Genomic DNA, 15,337 nt, shown 5'->3' on the forward strand with positions numbered 1-15,337 from the left:
GTGTGAGTGTATGACTTTGTATTAAACATAGATAAATAACTCATTTTAATTGGGGGAGAGAGGAAGAAAATATACAGAAACAGCTCGTTCCCCATGAATGAAATGTTGAAAAATACTAAAATAGAGCTCTCCAGAAAAGGCAGGGGAGAAAGTCACTGGACTTCAGTGTAATAGAATGAACCATGTCTCTATTAAAACCAAGATACCAAGGTCAAAAGATTTCTATAAAATAAAATTCTATCTTATATTCTGTTTGTTTTGTATTGTGCAAACACTCTATTCATCTACTGATTTAGTTTAATAACTGTGGGTGTTAAAAGAACTAGAGACTGAACAAGAAAGATTCAAAATCTGAGAAATGTGTCAAGCCATTTAAAAAGAAAAATATATACAGTATAAATAGATGGCAATTAAATATTCACTGGTGGGTTTTCTTGCAATCTTTTTGACATTTAAATCACAGCCTTTTTAAAAAAAATCTCACTAATGCAAAAACACTGACAACATAAGGAGTCAAGAGATTAAGCCTTTTTGCTTTAACTTTAATTACTTTGTCATAATTTCAGTTAAGGGCAAGGCACTTTAGTAGGTTATCACATTTCTCCTCCCAAGTGTTTCAAAAGTCAAGTACAGTTTCTGCAGACTAAATATGTAGTGTATGAAATAATTAGATGAAAAGTTATAGCAGAATAAGATGCAGAGAATGTATTATAGCTGGTACATAGGCACTTTAAGGAGGTGGCAGTACTGCTCCCATAAAATGTTGTCAATACAACTTTTTTTTGCAAGAAACCAATTGCAATATAAGTGTCAGTGCTGTATTTGCCTGGAAAATTACATGCAGCCTCAAAAATCTCAAAATAAACTTGTATGGGGTTTTGGAAGAAAGACGAGTGCAAAAAAGACATTGATAATGAAGAAAAACAAAAAACAAAAAAAATTGCTGTGTGATATGCTGTTAATGTGTGTATATGCAACTTTCGCATGCATGATTAATGTTAATAACACTTTTATTGCACCAGTTTTTTCAGAATTTAAGTAAAATTCAACTGCTTCAAATTTCATTATTCTGGCCCATAATGGATAATATCTGGCGACTTTACATTAGGGCCATTGTAAACATTAATGGTAAATGCACCCCTGACCAAAGTGCCTACACAAGTCCTATGCACCACTGAAGTGCTATTTTGTGGGCTTAAGTGGAACTGCAGCAGCCACTAGGTCTTGAGCTGATCCTCTGCAAAGGGGTGAATTTCACCCCAAGATTGTTTTGCATTTATTTTCCTGAAGCTGTAGAACACATACATGAAGTATAATAACAGAATAAACATATTAATTTAAGAAAGATTAAGTGAGGTGTCACTTGCTCAGCAATTAGAGTTGGACTGCTATGAATATTAAAAACATGGATGTGTGTGCAGTGAATACTAGATATCAAATGTAAATCAAATCACACTGTGTCCATTCCATCATGAGATGCCTTCCTATGAAATTAAAATTCCTATAATTATGAAAAAAGATTAAAGGGCCTGATCTGAAGCCCTGTGAAGTCAGTGGAAGTCTTTCCATTAATTATAATGGGTTTTGGATCAGGCCCTAAACAAAACCCTCTTGAACAGCAATTTTCAATCGTAATCTTCTGCAAAACCAGTACCCCCACCTGCAAGCTTCCTTTATCAACAAGACTTCAGAACAGTTCTGGCCAGGACACCATTAGGACTGGCATAAAACCTAAAGAGAAAAACAGAAAGGCATTAGCATATCAACATGTCTTTATCTAAAAAGTATCCCTCAGAGCTTGCCGATGTTCTTAATAATAAACACACAAAAAAAGATATTGCTGCACGTGCACAATCTGGCACTGTTGATTTATCCCATCCATACAACTTTATCTCACTGACTTTTCCTGGGGATTTTGTCCTTTTCAGAAAATGGACAATGTCCTTATTGAGTATCTTGAATCTACAAGTCTATTTGATAGTCACTGCAGGTTTGATGCACAACACTTTTTGTTAAGGAGAACACTGATCTTTACATAAACAAAGTGACCTTTCCTCTCACTAGCATTGGGGGGGGGAGGGAAGGGGAGAGAGCAAGGGGAAAGGAAGGAGGAAGGAATCCTGTACTACTTGTTGCCAGCTTTGACACTCGGGAATCATTTATGCTCTTATAAAAAGTATAATGGAAATGGAATGTAAAACAAAGGTGTTGAGCAGTTTACACACACACACATCACGGTCGAGTACACGTAAATGACTGTAAGAAAGCCAAACTGAGTGGTCAATGAAATCATCAGAAAAAAAACCCATATATTCTTACTGAAAAGCCGACATCGCCTAATCGATCCATACAATACAGCATAGTGACTTGTATTCAGAGTATCAGAGGGGTGTAATCCCTACAATACGACAAAGTGCAATCTGTATGCGGGTTAATATACCAGTCATGTCGCGTATTGATGGGGCTCTCTGATCACTGGAAGCATGGTAGAACATGGCCAAGCTATCTTACGCTTGTAAAAATTCAAGGATTCCATAGCTTCCTGCTGGGTCTGCAAGCTGTTCATGTCGACATATTAAGGCAGGCAATCAGGAATTAGCTTTCATTTCATTGATGTCAAATTGTCAACTCGACTATATGGCTATATACTGAGAGGGACAGTGAGGATATGGAGAAGGGTGTTCTCCTGTGGTTACTCCTCTCCCACCCACCCCACCTCCCGCACCTTGAAATTCACTACACACTCAAGAGCCACTATTATGGAAAAAAGAAAAGGAAATTTTCCACTAACTCAGCTCGTGATTGACATGCAGAGAGCAAGCGAATGAATAGCAGAGAGAAGTGGTGCGCGTCTTTGGCCACAGCAGAAAATCAGATTACTTACTTACTTACTTACTTACCAGGGACGCCTTGCACCAGGGCAAATGTTTATTCCCTCGATCACCCACCTCCTCAAGCTCCTCCGAGAAATCAGTCTCCGGCATTGCCCCCTCCTTCCCTCCCTCTCCGCCCAAGGAGAGAACAAGATTGAGAGCGAGGGAGGAAAGAGAGGAGAGAGGGCAAAAGGCTACCTGGGAGCTCATTGTCTAGCGTCCCTGTGCGGGGATAAATCTCGAAACACAAAATCAGGCACCTAGGATCAGCAGACGGTCCGCTGGGAAGAGAGGCAGCTCCTTGAGGAGGAGGAGCAGGATCCGTACAGAGGGAAGGAGCTGACTTAGAACAATAGGGTCTCAGATAGAAGGCTTGGTTATAAAGTAGCCTTAGGGAATGGAGCGGGAGGGGATAACCTTACCCGATCCATACGGCAGCTATCGCTTGTTCAACTGCAGCCTGCGCCGTACCCGGATACGCGAACGGCACAGTCACGCCGGAGACAGCAGCAGAGCCATTTCTCCCGGCCTTTGCCGAACGCGAAAACCAAACACAGAACAAAGCCCCCGCCCACTCCCAGTTCCCCAAAGTGTCATCGCAGCCCCACAGCCATCCCCGGCACGGGGACCCGGCGGAATCAAGCCTTGCGAAGGGGATTCATATGATCACGGGAGGAGCTGGAGCAGCTCCTTCGGCTGCTAGTCACTTTCTCTTTCTCCAAAAGCGCCGTGCTCCCAGCACAGCTGCTTTCAGCTCCTTCTCCCCTGTAGCATCTTCTACGCTACACCGGTTCCTCGCGCCAATCGCGGTAGATTTAGTCCATGGTTTGGTGTGGTTAGTTCCCCCCAGCCCTTCGGTGTCCCCTGTCACCCCCCACCCCATGGTGTTGACTCGTGGGGGTTCAGAGGAAAGCCACGGGAAAGGCACTGACTTGATATTAAAGTCCTAGTAATCATGAACCACAGCCCAGGGTATCTCTGGAGAAGTACAGACCAGTGCAGTATCTCTGAGGTTGCCCCCTCTTGAATTCTCATTGGATCCTCCCCAGCTCCCTAAATCATTCCCGCTGCTATATCTATCAGCATGACTACAGCCTCGCTCACTAGTTCTCGCTGTATCTCACTGTCTCCACCACATCCTTGTACTTCTCTGTGCAGATTTCTCTGTGCTCCTTCCTCTCGAACTGGGTTGGCAGAGCCTCTCGCCTTTTTTAACCTATAGGAAGTCTCACGATTTGTTATTATTTATCTCTTTTGCCTAAGGATCATCAAAGATCCCACACTCTCCCCCCCACACGCACACTTCTCTTGACATATTTGATTCCTCTCTCTCTCTCTCTCTCTCTCTCTGTCTCTCTCACACACACACGCACACGCACACACAGTGGTTTATTTTACTTGGTGCTGTGCCACCAGGACCTGCTGATTATTTCTAAAGGGCCACCACCATGCAGATCACTTTTTTAGCTTGAAGCTGAAGATCATGGAATGTCTGCTTGGATTCTGGCTTCGTTTCGCTCACAATCATCTCGCTTCCTGAAATTTCACCTGGTGAGTAAGTTTATTTCCCGCGCATGCCGTTTTTAACAAATTTGACACTAATCTAGAGTAATGTTTAGGTCTCGCCATTTTAATGCTCTATCCTTTTACTTTCCGAACTCGAAGACTTATAAAGCACCAGTCCTACTTGACCACATCCATTAATGTTACTCACAGCCAGAGGCAGTAAGTTATAACCTGCACCACGATTACACTACATTCCGCTGCTTATTCATCACATTTTATTAATGTTTGCATCAGACAATGTACCTGCTACATCCCTTGCTTCATTAACCCGTTCCTCAACTCCACACATATATACTGGCACTCGTAAGTATTTTGAAAGGACGCATTATTTCAATATACTGCAGGAGAATTAGTCCCGTGATAATAGAATCGGGGTGCGGGGGTATGGGGGTGTGTGTCTGAGAAAGTTCATTACTCTTGCTGATCCCCACAGAAGAAGGCTGTTCAGGTTGGTGAGGATTTTGCTTTATTTTCAATCAGTTCAAAGAAAGAGAAAGAGAAGGGAGAGCTTTTCAAACCTGATCAAATATACTCGATGGAGCTGCGCGGCAGGTCTTGAAGTTGAAGGAGATGTCTGGAATTTGGGTTTATGGAAAGGAGGCGTAGTTTGAGCAGCCTGTAGACACCTCTCTTTCCCTTCATGACAGAGGAAGGGAATCCTGGGGAATTATAATAATTCTGGCATAGTTCTAATGAGCGAACTTGCTCTCACCTCCTTCCTGCACGTCCATTTCTGATTTCACCTTCTGATTCCACCCCTCCGCCCTCATACCTGTATTTTACTACAGTGCAGACAGCAGCTCAGGAGCCAGCTTGGTTCTTAATAAAACGCACGCACATTTACACGGAGCCCATCTTTTGACCAACTGAGGACTTTTGCTTTCGCTGAAACCCCCCCCCCCCCAGTTAGTACAGAAATAAAAAATGTCAGATGACTTCATGGAGCCATTTGTAGCAGCGTCTTTTAACATTATTATTTCTTTAATTAGAGATTATCCACATTCAATAGTAGAAGATGGGGAGGGAAATACCTTTCACAGCGAGGTATTAGTTTAGTTCCATTTCGCTGTCGAGTGATTTGGCTTGAGCGGGGTAGGTTACGTGATATGGTCATGTCTATCACATTGCATTCATAGATCACGGAAGGAACTCAGTTTGTGATCCTAACAGGTAGATGGGCCAGTGACAGAGAACGAGGATCTGATTGAATGTATTGGCTGGTGGATGGGAGAGGAGCGAAAAGATCAGTGTTCTCTCAGTACCTGCTCCTGTCCCTGAGAGTCCTCCTTCCTTCTCCTTCAAGTGCTGGATTATCTGGGGAGGGAGGAGTTAAAAAGCCCCTCAGCCCTCGGATCCAGTTGAGAAAGTCCATTTCCCTTTCAGCTCCTTTCCTCTGGGCTGAGCATGGAACTCCTACGCCTCGTCACCTTGCTGTAGCTGTGTGTGACTTCCCGCTTCAGTCTTCCCTCCAGGGGAAACCTATCGGGAGCATCATTATTGACCGTTCTCCCTCACCCATTGAGCCAGGGTGTGTAATGAATCAAATCTCAATAGGGGCTAGTGAATTGCGCTTCCCCTGCTGCTGCTGGGATCCTCCACTACCAAACGGGTCAGGGGAAAGAAACTTCCAGTGCAGTCAGATCCTTTTCCCCACCCCAGATGTAGCCGAATGTCTAGGTAAGTGCATTTCAGAGGCTCTGCCTAACTGCTGTTATTAATTGTATTATTATTATTAATTAAAACTCCCGAACGGTAAGGTGCAAAATGGGGACAGGGGATTTCATTTGTGCATCATCTACAAGCTGTTAAATGTTTGCACTCTGGAAAGGCGATTTATACGCTATGCCCTCGGAGGGGGGTGGGTACTGGTCAAGGGATAGCATTAGGGAAGCTGACTTGCTTAGAGCACGTTCAGCTGATGGATGGTGGGAATGCATCGGAAATAAGAACTGACATAGGTTGGCCCGTGTGGCTTTTTCATACTTTACTAGAGGAATAAAAAAAATCCTTTGCATACAAACACCAAATAAATCAATGCAATTAATGTAGTCTAAATGGGCATTTGCAGCCAGCAAGCATGAGGCATGCTTACTAGAGAAGATTCCCATTAGCCTTAATGCTTCATTTCCAGCGTTCAACAGTTCTAGCCAGAGGAAACCCACTGCTCACCACACCATCAGGATAGATGACTCAGAAAATCTGTAGCCTCATTCAACAGCCTGACACTCCATCCCCTCCTCCCCCCCCCCCGTCTTGTTTTGTTTTAAAGGCGTGATAGTGCGTAAATAAAATTAACTCCCTTAGGGGGAAAGACCTACGATAGCCAGCGTGGTTTCTTTTAGGTTTGTATAATAGCCTTCCTAAATTGTCTTCACTGCCAAAGATCACCAGCGCTATCATCAATCATCATCATCATCTCCCGCCAGTAGCTTCATGGATCCTGGGCTCAGATCCTGTTCCAGATCTTAAAATGATTTTGAATCTTTCCATTGTGAGTGATAGACACTAAGGTAGAGGTGTCTTTAGGGGGAGTTAGTTGCCTGTCTCCTTTATAAACACACTTCACAAGCAAGTGGGGCTGATCATTAGTCTGTATTTGAATTCTACTCAACTCTTGAAAGTTTTGCTTTTCGTTTGGGCGGTGGAAGTGGGGGGAGGAGGGAAGTGCAGATCCCTGGTAGTGTCTGTCCTTCACCGGCAGAGGGCGGGGTTCCCAGAGTGGAGTGAGTGAGTTACTTTTGCAGCCAGGCGGTGGCAGACTCTTGTAGTCTCTGACGGCTGGAGTCCTCTTTCTCGGAGTCTCTCACCTTAGAGGTCACTTTGCTTTGCATCAGTTTGAGGAGCACAAAGTGACCTGCCCTTGCACCATCTCGCATTTCCCCCTCCCCAAGAAAAAGCCTGCTTGAGAATTATCCAGGGGATTTGTTGCCTGCTATCTCCCTCCAGAAGATGAGGATGTATCAATTTGTGTAAGCTTGCCAAATCTGCGTGCACCCGGGGTTGACCAGAAAGAGTTAATAAAGATTGCAGGCTGCTCCCAGCATGAATCCTATGTGTACCTCATAGCTATACTAGCCAATCATAGGCAACAGAGGTATGAACTATAGGATGGTGTAAAAAGCAAGGTAAAGAAATTTGGATGTAAATTGTCACGGCATATTGGACTACAGGAGTCTGGGCTGTCTTGGCTACTGATCTCTGTGCACTTACAGACCATCATGCATTTTAGTAGGTAAGGGTTTTGTTACCAGCAGTCTATACTGTGTTTTATTTCTGCATTCATGTGCATTTTCCATGTACATTTCATTAAGTGTTTAATTGCATCCTGCCCTGAATTACTCCTTCACAAACTATTCCATACCATTTCGTTTTGGTTGATTGCACCATAAAATTGTTACTGTTCTAAAAGGGGGACTGGGGAAAACGGTAACATGATATAATTTAGTGTGGGTGAGGCATTTCTTAAGGCTGTATTAGTTTAAAATGTTAATGATTTCCGTTAGAGAAGAAGTAAGCATATGGAAAGTGTATTTGTGCAGTCCAGTAATTCATGACTGGCATAAAAATATAATGCATGTGCTGAGTGAAAAATGTTCTCTGTATAGAATTGATATCTGCCACAGATCCCCACCAAATAAAGGCCACTTTGAGGCAGACTTATAATAAAAGAAATCTTTTGTGCACCCTCAGTTAATTAGGGACACAGCTGTTTAGCTGGCTCACAAATCTGAGAGAAGAAACCATAATATATTATTTTCTAGAAACTCTCATGTCTAACTCTTCTTTTAAATGTCGCACAAGAGAAAGATATTTTTAAACAAACAAAATATCTATTTTTAAAGAAGAGTGTAACTGGAACACTAAGCATATGTGGATAAATGTATATTAACAGTATAAACAGTAACTTCAGCATCACAGGCTGTATAGATACTGGAGTTTAGGTAGTGCTGTCAATGCTCAAACTTTGAAGTGTAGCACACTCCTATTATTAAAAAAAATAGATATGGTAGCATAGCTGTATGGTATGTTATGAAGAGACTTTGCTTTGAAAATACTGTAGAAATGTTTAAATTGTAGTGGAGGAAGCAGTAGTCAGTCTCTGTTGCATTGCTGTTTCAGAGATATCACAGTTTCATATACAGACGAGGTGAAAAAAAAATCTTGCCTTGAATTATTTTCTCTTTAAATCTTGTATATAAGGTTAGGGGGAAAATATTTGGTGTTATTTCCTGTAGCCTTATAACCACCTGCATTGAGGAGAGATAAACCCTACAACATACATTTATCAATACAGTTTCTGCATTTGGAGTGTTCACTCATGAAATGGTGAAGCATTGAGAATGAAAATGTTAACTAGCAAACATGCAAACAAGCAGCTGAACATTTTACAGATCTCACTGCAAAAGGCAGCATTTGTACAACTAACAATTGCAACAACTTGAGAATCTTCGAGCAATATAATCACTGTCTATTCCTGCCTTATTCTTTCTATTACTAAGTGTCTGAGTTCTATTGTGAAAAATTAATTACATTAGTCCACTAGTTGTTCATACCAACCTGTGTTTGAGAAGTTTTTTTTTTTAATTTATATAAATGGTAGTGACTTTCCACTGATCTCAAAATACAGGAGATAAATGTTGACTTATGGGACTAAAATAGTTGATTTCATTTGGATTAGTTTGAAATCAGGTTTTCTTATTTGACTTTGATCAGTCTAGAAAACATCTAATTTTTTAAATTAAATGGAAAGAAGTAATGTCCATCTAAACCTAATACAAGCTTGTTTTCCTTCACCAGTAGTTTTCACAAATCTAAATGGAAATTGGGAGAAGATCAAGAATTCTATCAATTTATCAGAAATATCTTAGTTTTCATTTAGGAAACAAAGGGGTGGGACTTCCTAAATAGTAGTTTCTGGAAATATTAAATATTTATCAACTGTCATATGTAACCTGTGCACCCCTCTTTCTAGACATAGATTTTTCAAAACATTGTTAACTTCTTTTGGGAGTGAAATCACTAGAAGTACAATTTGACAGATGTTTCTGAAATATACTTTCAGGAAGATCATGTTAAGAAGGGCTAGCCCATGTGATTCTTAACATGGGTAACTTCATTTTATGAGACTGATGTTTCACACCTTCCTAATCCCAAACTTTACTATTGGCATGGAATTGTGTGTCTTTGAAATTTTCAACAATAATCCTCCTTTAGACCTTATTGTCTTATTTAGTATGTCTGCTCCTCATGAAAGGCCTTGGTGTTGCACCATTAAAAATGATGGGAGTTTTGTTACTGACTTCACTCAGGGCAGGATCAGTCACCAAGAGTATAGGTTGGAATAAGAAGTGGATTTTAATATTTTTTTAAAAAACCAACCTTCTGGGGACACTATTACATTACATGTTGCATACATGCTAGTACCAGAGGACTTCATTGGAATGAATACTATTAAAAGAGACTAGAAGTGAAGTGTTATGGAACTGGTCTTATTGTTTTATGTCACACTGTTCAAATGATGTGTGATACACTATCATACTTCCACATATAGCAAAAATGTATGAAGAGCCTCATTTTCAAAAGTGCATACCTCCCACTGAGTTGCAGGTGCCCTCTGAAATATCAGGGCATTACACTGTAAGGGACATTGAAAATAGTGTAAGTAATAAAGTTTTCTAGCCCTGAAGTTAATTTAAAAAGCCAGGTAGATATTGTTCTCCAGGCACTTCAGGCAATGGATGCTATATCATGGCATCCATTTTAAGCAGAACCTCCACGGAAATGATTGGGGAGTTGTACTTAAACCCAGTGGCATCATATAGTCTATTATCAGAAAGAACCAAGGACGTTCACCAGAATGTTGAGACTTTATGAGTTTAACTAATGCACTTTTCACAAAGACCATAGATTTTTTTTCCATCTTCAAAGGAAAATTGACCAGGTGATATATACTGCTAGCTCAATTAAGATTATTAAACCATAGTGGTTTCTCTTATAATGAGGTGAGATCCCATGGCTCTTCAGTCAGGTACCTTTGCTGAAGCAGTCACATTAATGGTGATTAGAAAATGCTGCACATTTGCAGTAACACCTTCATTGCCAGACTTACCAGCCACTTGGTTAATGAGAGAAGCAATTTTGTGACATCATTCATATTTTTACAATATTTATTGTTTGTAGTGAACAAAGGTCTTAAATCCAGCACTATTTAGATTATTATTTAATCATTTTAAGTTCATATTATTCATAATTAAAAAGAACTATTGTAAGTCATATTAATTGAGGCTAATTTATATCCCTTTCTTTAAAACCAGAACTTACAAAGCTATGTTTACTAATTGCACCCAGTACACTGAGCTCGACTGACCGCAAGTAAAGATAATCTCTAAATTCAAACAAGGGAATATTAAAGTGATTCCATTTTTAACATTAGCCAAGTTTTTCATTGCAAATCTCTGTTTTTAAGGATCTTTAAACTCAGATATAAAATATATACAATCGGTGCTGAATCCTGGTATTACCATTTGAGGTGTCAAGCTGGGAGTGAATTTTTAATTTTTTTCCCCAAAGAACGTATGATCAGTAGTCACTAGATCTTTGGAGTATATATAAGAAAGAAGTTATAATTCTTTTGATTTTGTATTTTCAAATTAATTTTTTCAAGTCCTTTAGTAAAAAAAAAGCTAGAGAGATAATTATATATTGTGAGAAAATTATATATGCATTTTATGGTCATGAAAGGGGATGGACAGGCAACCTGCACATCTGTTTATCTGCAGAATAGATACAACAGCAGTGCAAGATTCTGCTCACTCTTCCACCAGTGTGCTTCAACCCTGAACTGTAGGGTTCACTTAAAGCTCAATACTGAGAGCATATCCTTTTTTCAGTGGGAGACGTAGACACTCAGCACTTCCTAGGATCAGAGCTTACTCCTCAACTCTGTGCTGAGACTTCTAACAAGTTAATGTCAATTGCATCATTGTTAATATGATGAGAGGAAAACCTGTCCATCAGGGAATGGACTAAGACCACCAACTTTTTCACATAGTCATTGGATGGTAATTACTTTTATCACTATTGACCTGGGATATGAATTTGAACCATCAGTGGCTTAAAAGGAGAGCGGTTTTGTATCTCATTAGCTACTCTCTGAGCCATCGAAATACATATATTTTAAGAGTTTCCCTCACATTAACTTGAGAGGCAGAAATGGTTCTTTTAATTCATATAGTTATTGATAGGTCAGATAAATGTCTGTAAGCAGGTTTGTCTTGATGAGGCAAAGTCCTTGGAAAAAAATCTCCCTTATTTATTACAGTGTTTCAAATAAATAAATAAAAAGTGGTGATAGTTTATAATTAAGAAAACCCCACAAACAACGGGGAACATTGTTTTTACCTAAACTATAAATCCTTGTATCTTATTTTTTATTAGAAAGATTAGAGCTGAAATGTCAGCTTTCAAGTATTAACTATAAACATCTTTCCATTTGTACTTCTAAATAAAAATTGTTTGTTATTTTTACTAGTTGCGTCATATTATGGTTGGTAATATTGCTGAACTACAAACTGTTTTAGAACCAACTTATAGATACACAATGCAGTTTAAATCCCACCCTTTCTGCCACTACAGGAAAGATTCTCTTTAATAAGTTAAAATTGTTCAAATACATCAGAAAATACAATTTTTTTTCCAGATGAACATGTTTTAGGAACAAGACTGATTTTTTAGGAACAACACACACATACACACACACACACACACACACAGTAGATTGCCCAATCCACATGACATAATTATTACTTCCAATCAAGCATTGTGTATCATCATCCTGAGATGCAATTAAGTCCAGCTGACTTGCTGAGATTTGAATCTTTGCTCAGTCAGCCATAAAGTTCCTGTGCTTAGACCCATAAAAAATTAATAACTATAATGTGAACATTTAAGAGCATCTGGACGTTACCCATATACTAGCTATAGGCTTATAAAAACCACCTCCTTCTAGCTAGATAGTGTCAATAGTCCTGGAAAAGGAATACAAACAATTTTGGAAAGTAGAACAAACTTTGCAGATTACAAATACCTGTATAACAACACCTCACTCTGATATAGTAGTTTTCACCCATCCATCTCATAACACTTTACAAAGGAACTAAGTTTCACTGTTTTGTAGATGGGGAAACTGAGGCACAGGAGGTTAAAGTGACTTGCCCAAGATCATAAAACAAACCAGTGGCACAACCAGGCATAGAAGCAGGGGGCTAGAGTTGCTAGCTGCCACTTTAGGCACCAAAGCCCCAGATATAGGCGCTACTGCTCCTAGCCCTGCTCAGCTGGTGCCAAACTCTGTAGGCACTTAAACTACGTTGTTACTGAAGTTTTCACAGTAAAAGTTCCCTACATGCTAATGTTCCTGCCTCACTCTAGGAATCTGGATGGCTGTCTCTTGCCTAAGACTCAGTGGATTCATGAATCAGTGGAAGACAGGAGTTCCTCTATCTACCTCACCCTCAGGGCCCAATCCTCAGGTCCCTTTGTGAATCTAGCCCATGACCTATGCTACATGCTACAAGCTGTCCTTTAAGTGTGAGGACTGGCTAGGAATAATGTGATGCTGTTCATGAAGAAGCAGTAGAAATGTGGCCCTCTGCTTAAGTGATATATGAACTGTGTGGTCAAATTTTCTGTAGGTATAAATGGCCACAACTCCACTGACTTGAGTTTTACTCATTTACCCCAGCAGACAACTAGAGCCTGTACAGTCAAGTAGTAAATCTGTTATGGGCTTTGGAGCCCATTTGGATGAAAGGCGCTATAGAATGGAACACATGATCTTTACTATTCTGTTTGATACTGCCATCTTTTACAATTTTGTTTCTCGTTTGTTCATAAAATAACAGACTTTTAAAAAATATAGAATGTAATTGGAGTGGGGGGAAATGTGGTGAAAGAAAAATGAGACATCACTGAGACCTGCACTGCGGTAGAGGACTTCTGGCTGACTGTGAATCCTAATGAGAAAGACAGGGTTTGACCTGCTTCATCTGCAAATGAAACCAGCCAGACTGAAAGTTTGTGCAAGAGCAGGTGACAGCTCTATAAAAGTACAGGATGATGTCTGTTTCCTGAGCGAAGTCACAAGAATCTCCCAAACAGATGATTAAACTGAACAACTTAGCAAATAAATACAAATACATAATAATAATATTAATAATAATCTAAATTAAATTAATAAAGAGCTAACTACAAGATATGTTGTGGCAGCATTAGAAACAAGGGGACCAGGATAATGGGAGTAAGTGCAGTAACATTTGAGAGGGTGGACAACAGGAAGAAATTGAAGCCAGCGAGCCTTTGGGCAACCACCACTTAATGCAAAAATGATCTTATTATAATTAATAGAGTGCTGTGTTCACTTGGCCCTCTTCCTAAAGCCAGAGAACACCCATATGCAATTATTTTTACTCTCCATTACTTTGGGAAGAATGTTAGCATTTTAGTAGCTACAAGGAAACTTCTATTTTATCTGAAGTGCAGAAGATTTCCTCCCTGCCCCAGGATTTGACTCAGAACCTCCAGAGACGGGAACTATAAATAGAAAGAAACAGTTCCTGGGGGAATATGGTGAACAGCATCATCATCATCATAATCATATGTTGCATTTTTATATGGCTTCTTTCATCTAATGATCTGAAAGCACTTTACAGGCATTAATTAATTAAACCTCACAACGCTCCTGTGAGGAAAGTGTTATCATGATTTTATGTATGGAAAGCTGAGATAAAGAAAGGTTAAAGGAATTGGCAAAAATTACTCAGTGAGTGATCTGGGCTCTAATCCAGAAGCCTCCTGCTCCAACCACTTTCCTTTCCCTAGATGGTACCTACCTTGGAAAGCTGTTGGTCACCAAAGCTTTTTGTTTTAGGGCTTGATCCAACCCCTATTGCAGTTAATGGGAGCCTTACCTTTGATTTCAGTGGGATTTAGAGTGAGTCTTCAGAGCAGAAGGTGTGGAGCTAACACTTTATATATTTGGTCCTCACGGTGAGATGACAGGAATACTTCCTTCAGTTGAAATTGAGCATTCAGTTTAGAAACTAACGGGTTGAGCAGATGGATGGAAATAAATAGACCAGAATTGTTTTGTTACTTGATGGCATGGCTTCTTACATATGCTCATGCTTATGTTTGTATATGTGTGCTTTTCACAGATATGTGATACTCAGTAGGCATGCTGGGCCAGAAAACTCCTGGCTGGGACTGATTATGAATGAGGTGGATATTAGTCCTCTTTGATTTCTGTGCTCTTCTGCAGTGGAGAATATTGCCCGTCTAGTTTTTAGAAGCTTCCAGCTAGCTAAAACGTCCCTGAGTCTGATTTTAAAACAAGTGTCCTACAAAATAAATGAGTGAAAACATCTGTCCACGGAATGGCATTTTTTTTAGAGGGAGGGATAGCTCAGTGGTTTGAGTATTGGCCTGCTGAACCCAGGGTTGTGAGTTCAATCCTCAGGGGGGCCACTTAGGGATCTGGGGCAAAAAGTCAGCACTTGGTCTTGTTTGGGGGGCTGGACTCAATGACTTTTCAAGGTCCCTTCCAGTTCTAGGAGATAGGTATAGCTTCTATTATTATATTATAGTGCTCATCCCCATAGTAGCTAAGTGCCAACTGTTATAGATTCAGGGTTAACTGCACGTCTCTTCCCCCACCCCTTTAGACAGAAGGTCTGTCCATTTGTTGGATCAGAAAAAAAAGGTCTGTTTCAGTTCCAGCTCACCTTTTTTATGCCCAAAATCCTTTCATTGAGTCTCTGGAAAACCCAGCCTGAACCAGTATATGCAAACACCCCAGGAGATGGTGCTTTTTTGCAGTTGTTTACAGTCCCAAGAGTAAT

At 40.2% G+C, this 15,337-nt stretch overlaps 1 protein-coding gene and 1 long non-coding RNA gene across 3 annotated transcripts in view; one reads left to right on the forward strand and one right to left on the reverse strand.

Annotated features, from left to right (window-relative positions):
* Positions 1-430: 430 nt before the first annotated feature.
* Positions 431-3,574, reverse strand: LOC123376588. Its single transcript, XR_006581839.1, has 3 exons — positions 3,072-3,574; positions 2,441-2,558; positions 431-1,731 (listed from the first exon to the last, which is right to left on the reverse strand). It is a non-coding gene; the product is annotated as an uncharacterized LOC123376588 (long non-coding RNA).
* Positions 3,575-4,357: 783 nt separating this feature from the next.
* BRINP3 (BMP/retinoic acid inducible neural specific 3) overlaps positions 4,358-15,337 on the forward strand; it is a 319,206-nt gene continuing 308,226 nt past the window's right edge. Inside the window, exons 1-2 of one of the 2 annotated variants that reach the window (XM_045026029.1) lie at positions 4,358-4,424; positions 5,823-6,116. The gene's annotated coding sequence lies outside the window, so the exon portion shown is untranslated. Of the gene's footprint in view, positions 4,425-5,822; positions 6,117-7,181; positions 7,672-15,337 lie in introns of those variants that run through there. The other variant, XM_045026030.1, reaches the window with a different exon arrangement.

This window comes from Mauremys mutica, chromosome 8 (genome assembly GCF_020497125.1).
Source record: "Mauremys mutica isolate MM-2020 ecotype Southern chromosome 8, ASM2049712v1, whole genome shotgun sequence".
Lineage (NCBI taxonomy): Eukaryota > Metazoa > Chordata > Testudines > Geoemydidae > Mauremys > Mauremys mutica.